Consider the following 7,516-nt stretch of genomic DNA (forward strand, 5'->3'; position numbering starts at 1 on the left):
GACCTCTCCGCCCCCACTCCCACTCCGGCCTATCACCCTCACCTTAACCTCCTTCCACCTATCGCATTTCCAACGCCCCTGCCCAGAGTTCATCCTCCCTACCTTTAATCTTAGCCTGCTTGGCACACTTTCCTCATTCCTGAAGAAGGGCTCATGCCCGAAACGTCGATTCTCCTGCTCCTTGGATGCTGCCTGACCTTCTGCGCTTTTCCAGCAACACATTTTCAGCTCTGATCTCCAGCATCTGCAGTCCTCACTTTCTCCTAGATGTTCTTTATCCACCCAAGCAGGCAGGTGGGGGCCTCAGTTTAATGTCTCATGCAAAAGGCAGCATCTCCTGCAGTAAAGGACTTCCTCAGTACTGCACAGGGGTATCGGCCTACATTCAAAAGTATTGGAGGGTCTTGAACTAGAACCTGGCGACTCAGATCTGAGAATGCTACCTACCCAGCCACGGTTCACATGTGTCACAAATGTTATAGTCATAGAGATGTACAGCACAGAAACAGACCCTTCAGTCCAGTTCATTCATGCTGACCAGATATCCTAAATTAATCTAGTCCCATTTGCCAACACTTGGCCCATGTCTCTTTAAATCCTTCATAGTCATATACCCATCCAGATACCTTTTAAATGTTGCAATTGTACCAGCCTCTACCACTTTCTTTGGCAGCTCATTCCTTACGCACACTAATGTCTGCATGAAAAAGTTGTCCCTTAGGTCCCTTTTAAATCTTTTCCCTCTCACCTTAAACCTATGCCCTCTAGTTCTGGACTCACCCACACCAGGGAAAAGACCTTGTCTATTTACCCTATCCATGCCCCTCATGATTTTATAAATCTCTATAAGGTCACCCCTCAGCCTCTGACACTCCAAGGAAAACAGCCCCAGCCTATTCAACCTCTCCCTATAGCTCAAACCCTCCAAATGTGGCAACATCCTTGGAAATCCTTTCTGAGTCCTTATCAGAATCTTTCTTTTGCTCTGCTTGATGAAACAAATGTGATAAATTTCTGATTTTCTTTTGATGTTCTGATCAGTTATTTCTACAATGTGAGATGAATAAAGTGACATTAAAAAGATTGCAAGGCGTAGCACAGTAATGTAAATGCTCCCATTCCAATCCCATGCTGTTACACAATGACATCCAAAGTTAGGTTTACCTGCACTAACCAGCTATAATTTCCTTCAATTGTTAGTAGCTTTCACAAGACATGTAAGTGTTTACTACTCCCCTTCAATGTTCTACTGATGTTCTGTGATTAACATTACTACAACACATTATAATTCTGAACTAAACTGTACTGACCACAAAATGGTTTACAAAATACTTTAATGATTTGTTGGCAGGAGAAAAGTCACCTTTATGCAATATATGATTTTGTTGCATTTCTGAGGGAAGAGAAAATAAAAATGTGAAATCACTTGAATTCTTAACTATTGAGGTCATTCGTTTTAACTCAACATTTTGAATGATGCATTACATTTTGCTCAGAATAAATATTTTCTATGCTTATACTTCACATTATTTTCTCTTATTATGATATGCAATATTGGCTTTTATATATTAAAATCAACAGATGCTTTCAGGCTTTAAAAATATTGTACTACACGTTGCTGTTGTCAATCAAATGTTACATCACAAATAAACAAAATGGGAACCATCTAACATTAAAATTCTATCAAAATAAAATTTAAACTAATTTAAACTGATTGGTCAATCAAAACTTCAGTTTGGAAATAAAAGTAAGATAAGTTCATCGGAAGTTATAAAGCCCTACTTTATAGCAAAAATAACATGATGTATTTACTGGTTTAAAAACACTGATTGAGTTTTAAGAACCTGAAATTGCATTTCTGTGACTTCAAACAGCACTTTCTAAAATGGTTGAAAATCTGCTTGACTTTATCTTATATTATCCAAAACTATTAAAATGGAGCCAATTTATTCCAGCAAAAGTGATAAACTCGGAGTGTAAATGGGATTATCTGCTAATTTATTCTAAAAGCATCCAGACAGTTACCTTGTATATTTATCTGAGTGGGGACTATGCATTAGGTATAACCACTTCAGGCAATGAACTCTGGCTGGAAAAGGAACTTATGCAACCATCATCTAATCAAATTGAAACCACAAAACCGGAATCCACTAGGTATGACCATATTTGAGGTAACGGGTCAGTTTGAAAGAGGGGATTATGTGAGAAATTAGCTGATTCTCTTTTCTGTTAAATAATTTTTTTTCTTCAAAACACAGCACAGACAATTAGGAGATGTGGACCTCTGAGTAAGCCATCCTTACTCTCTTTTCCTCCATTGCAAGTTTGAGTCCTGTCTGTCTTTTGAACATTCACCTGCTACAGCAGAGCTTTCACAGCTATTGCTGACTCCATAAGAACAAATGAATCATATTTGAATTGCCCCAAAGTCAAACCCAGAGGGACCATCAAGCTCAGCTCGAAATCATCTAAGTTACCAATCTACAAGACCTGCATATCTTTCAATCTTTTGGAGTATAATAAATTCATAATCTGTCCTTCCATTCTATCATTTATTAGTGTTTGTGTGTGATCTTCAGAATTACAGAGCTGAAGCATTTTTGTTATTTTATTTAAACCAGATTAAGTACAATGGGAAGTGACAATCACAGTTGGATTACTACTCCAATCCTTGCCCCAGACTTCTGTGTTTCAGGGCCAAACCTGTGTTGGAACTTTTCAGAAATGTGGAATGTAGCTGTTCAGGAAGATTTCCCATCCAGCACAAGATCAATGCCCAAACTGTGCTCCCATTATATTTTATGGCCATATTCCCAGGTTTAAAGATCCAAAGCCTCTTTGATAGAAGAAAATATGTAAGGCAAGCGGATGAAGGAGTAGTGTGGCAGGCAAATGAGTGAGGGCATAGGGTACCAGCTGGTTAAGCAAGTAGTGCACTTAGTAGGTGGGTGAGAGCGGGTAGGATGGATAGTAATTGGATAAGAAAGTAGGTGGGCATGTATTTAGTGGAGGTAGAGTGGCAAATGAGTGATAGAAATGTTGGGTTGTAGATAAATGAGTGAGGCTTATAGGGTGGCAGGAGGTTGAGCGGATAGGATTAAAGCTGGGTGAGTAGGTAGGGTGGCCGGTGGATGAGGAGTTACAGATAACAGGTACATGAGTGACATGGTATGGTGTTCAGGTGTCAGAGGGTTTCAGGCAGCAGGTTGGGGAATTCAGAAGTGGGTTGTTGTGGGAATCGTCAGGTGTTGAGCAGGAAATAGTTGGTTACCAGGTAATGGGAGAGGGTGCTGCTGGGTATTGGAGGAGGGCAGTCAGATGTGAGGGGAGCAGTTGTATGTCCGTGAGTGCTGAGTGTGAGAGGTGGGTGTTTCAATGTTCAGGCGATGGGTGTTGTTAGGTCAGATGTGGTATGTAAGTAATTGGCCAGTTAATTCTAGGGTATGTCATGCATTAGAACAGGTTTTAATCTTTCTAACTTTTCCTGACTGACTATTAAAATAATTAAATTGGAAATCTTTAAAGTCTGTAACTAGATCAGAGTTGGGGACCTTGTTAGTAAATGCCAAGGAATTGACCATCAAAAATTTAAATTTATGGGCAATTTCCATATACTTAGTGCAATGGGACATCTATCAAGGTAGGTCCAGTCTCTGATTATTTAAAGACTGTTTGTTTTTATCCTTTACATTCAAAACATAAAAACAACAAAATTCTGAATTGATAAACATCCTTTTTTAAAAATCTGTTATTGTCAGACAATGATGGGGGGGGGAAAGGACTAGAACATCTCCTCACCTGATCATTATGGGAAGTAAATCATGAATGTTTGAAGGAATAATTTGCACAAATAAACAAATTTGATTGACTGGAAACAAGAAGGGAGTTTCAGGACATGGAGACCTAATCGAAAAGTATAATGTAAAAGAAAACACAATTTTGAGGCATTCAACAGGACTTTGGATGATTATTTGGATTAAAATAATGTGCAAGGATGTGGGGGGAAAGCAAGAGATTGGCACCAAGCAATAAAGCTCATTTAATGAGACTGTACAGATATGATGGGCTGGCTACCTTCTTTCTGTGCCATAACACTTCCATGATTCTGTGATATTGAATGATGATTTCTAAATGCACACATTGAAAAATCAAATTGAACATTTCAACATGAAGTCCAAGATGCAGTTTGAGCTCGGAGCCAAAGATGGCTACACAATTTGCTACACTGTATCTTCCACATTTGACTTCTTCCAAAGAGATGGAGATGATTGTCTGCAACAACCAACCAAAAATAATGATCTGAGCAGAACATCAGTGAACCAGAGCATCAGGACAATCACCAACAGTACTCAACGGGATTAAAATAAATCATTAAACCTAAACACCTGGAAAATGGGGACCGACCTAAGAGGAAGAATGTCTACTGATGAAGGAATCAACTTACATGGAGAAAAGACTCCATTGGAGTCACTACACTGTTGGAGAGGGATGGTCACATGACAAACCGATCCTGTATGTGTTTTAAGCATATCCTTTTCCTGCAGTAGAGGACAAGGAACTCAGATGCCAAGAAAGAAGTCTTGAGTTCAGCTTCCTCTCCATCCCCCTCTCTCACCTAATTCATAGGCCTTTAAACCCTGTTTACTGCTTGTAACTGCCGAGGCATTGTATACACAGACTTTTCAGCGGCACTTAACCCTTTTAAACACAATGCAATATTTGTGTTTCAATTGACAAGATGAATGTTGTATATATTCCATCCATTAGTCCCAGACATGGAGTACTCTAACAACACTTATGCAGCTTCATTATCACAGTAATATAGATATTTCACAGGAGTATTATCAAGCAAAATGTTACACAAGTAATATAAAGAGATATTCAGATCGATTGCTAACATGAGTCCTTAAAAGAGGAAAGCAAGGTAGAAATGCAAGACTTTTAAGGAGGGCATTCCACACTATGGTCTGGACCACTGAAGGGACAATTGCCAATATGGACATCATTGCCTAAGCTAACAATCACTGGGGATAGATAAAAGACCGGGTTAAAGAAGTGTAGATATCCTCAAATGAACCTCAAATGTAATGCTGAGAAGCATTCCAAAAACAGATGATATTTATTTTTCTCGTTTTGTTGAAGGAGAAATATTTCTTCAACAAATAGCAGTTGTTGCATGGTGTAATTTTCAGGCAGGCTGAAACTGACCTTATAGTTGCAACAGGACATGGACTGTTTCCAAAGTTGATTGAAATAATGACCTTGCCATTACCAAATGCTTGGATTATGCATTCTGAAGTGGCAGTAGCATAAAGCAGATGTAGTGTAAACAGGCAATAGACTTATGAGTCATTAACTTCTGCAAGTTGATTGATTCCTTAGTCCTGTTCATTGTGCATAACCCTATTCCCATCAGATTTCCACATATTTCAAAGTCTGTAACCATACATATTTGTGAACAATTGTAGTTTACATGCTCTCTGTCCACAACAAAGCAGGAAGAAGAACATCTATACCTGCACATATTGCTCAATGACCTTTTGTTATAAACAGATTAATCACAGATTGGGGATTAGTGGTGCTGGAAGAGCACAGCAATTCAGGCAGCATCCGAGGACAGGCAAAATCGACGTTTCGGGCAAAAGCCCTTCATCAGGAATAAAGCTTCTGCCCGAAACATCGATTTTGCCTGTCCTCGGATGCTGCCTGAATTGCTGTGCTCTTCCAGCACCACTAATCCAGAATCTGGTTTCCAGCATCTGCAGTCATTGTTTTTACCTAATCACAGATTGGGGCAGACATTGATATCCAATCTTTATGATGTGACATGAAGTTGCTTTCCAGTGACAAAAGAAATATTTGTAAAGGATTATGCTTGAGTTTAATTCCCAATACAATATTGTAAGGAAGTTAGATGTTAATTGTCCATTGCCTTACACAGTAATGAGAGGATTCAGAAATATCAGTAGATAGAGGTCAGTGTGGCAGTTCAGATGATTATAATGTCCTTCTTTACATTTCCCAAATTCACTATCTACCTCTCCTAAAATTAGGGACTTTTCCATTTAACTGGAGTCAACAGCTCTATATTGTTTCTCCAAAGAAGTCATTCTTTATTTCTGTTTCTGGACAGGAACCACTGAGAAGTATTTGACACCAGCTCAATCTAATTGTAACAGTAATTTGATGTCCACACATGTATGCTTCACACAATGAGTCAGTCGTTGGAAATGTTCCATTTTGGGTGTTTATTTTATCCCTCTTAATTGGGGTTATTTCAAAACATGAATCGAACAATTTATTTTGCAAGATTCAAGCAAAAAAAAGAAGCAATAAGCATTTTTGCACCCAGCTCTAAATGTCAGAGGAAAATTCAAATGGCTAACAATCTTCCCAAGGCATCAGAATCACTAGTACAATTCACTCACGTATCATGTATGACTTCCTCCAGTAGAAACAATTATCTTGACTTACACAGGCATGACAAGTGTGAGCTCCAACATACACTCTTCATCCCATGTATAGAGGTATCACAACATGAAAAAATTTCCAGCTCTAACATATGCTAGAAAAAAAGCCCAAAAACCTGGATCCATTGCAGAATAATGAACAAGTAATGAATAAATATTTTGTTCCTGTCTTCAATTTAGACGACACAAACAAAGTCCAGTAATGCCTGGAATGCTGTCCTTTAATACAAGAGAAATTAAACTTAAAAGTAAAGAGATTATGTATGAAGTGTACAGACATTGGTGAGACCACATCTCAGGTGCTATGAAAGCTTTGGTTTCCTTATCTGAGCAAGGATATAGATGTGTTGGATGCAGCTCAGAGGAGGTTACTAAATTTAAACCATGGAATGAGCGGGTTGTCTTTTGAGGAAATATTGGACGGACTGGGCATACTTTCAAACATAAAAATGCTAGAGAAACTCAGCAAAGGTTTGGAAGCATCTGGAGACAGTAACAGAGTTATTGATTCAAGTCCAATTTGAATCTTCTTCAATCTGAGACTGAAGAATCTTATCTAGAGAGCACATGACATGAACGTGCAGAGAAGATGGATTAATTCTTACCTGATGTAACTATATTGTCAGTGTCTGATATACCTATGATTACCAATTACAGCAGCAATTTATATTAAAGTGAATTAAACAGTGTTAATTGGAATTGAAGCCTTTGCTATCTCCTTGATCAGTCCCAAACTCAGTGTGGCATAAAAACCTCAGGATAAAAAAAACGGACTGACAACTCAAACACCAGAGGCCCTGATTAGTTAATTATTATTTTTGCCTCTAGAATAGACATGTTGTGCAACACTATGAGTCTTGTCATGCCAGAGCAGTCACCAAAGCCACCATTGAATTGTAAATAAAAGCATGAGGAAAACGCAAAACAGCAGATTACAACATAAAAGAGCCCCTTGAGAGAACAGATCTCATTGTTGATCGGACACATGAGAGAGCCTTGATACATAACCAATTGAAAGAAGCTAGTGGTTGCAATGTCCTCTTGTT

Source organism: Chiloscyllium plagiosum, chromosome 24 (genome assembly GCF_004010195.1).
Source record: "Chiloscyllium plagiosum isolate BGI_BamShark_2017 chromosome 24, ASM401019v2, whole genome shotgun sequence".
NCBI lineage: Eukaryota > Metazoa > Chordata > Chondrichthyes > Orectolobiformes > Hemiscylliidae > Chiloscyllium > Chiloscyllium plagiosum.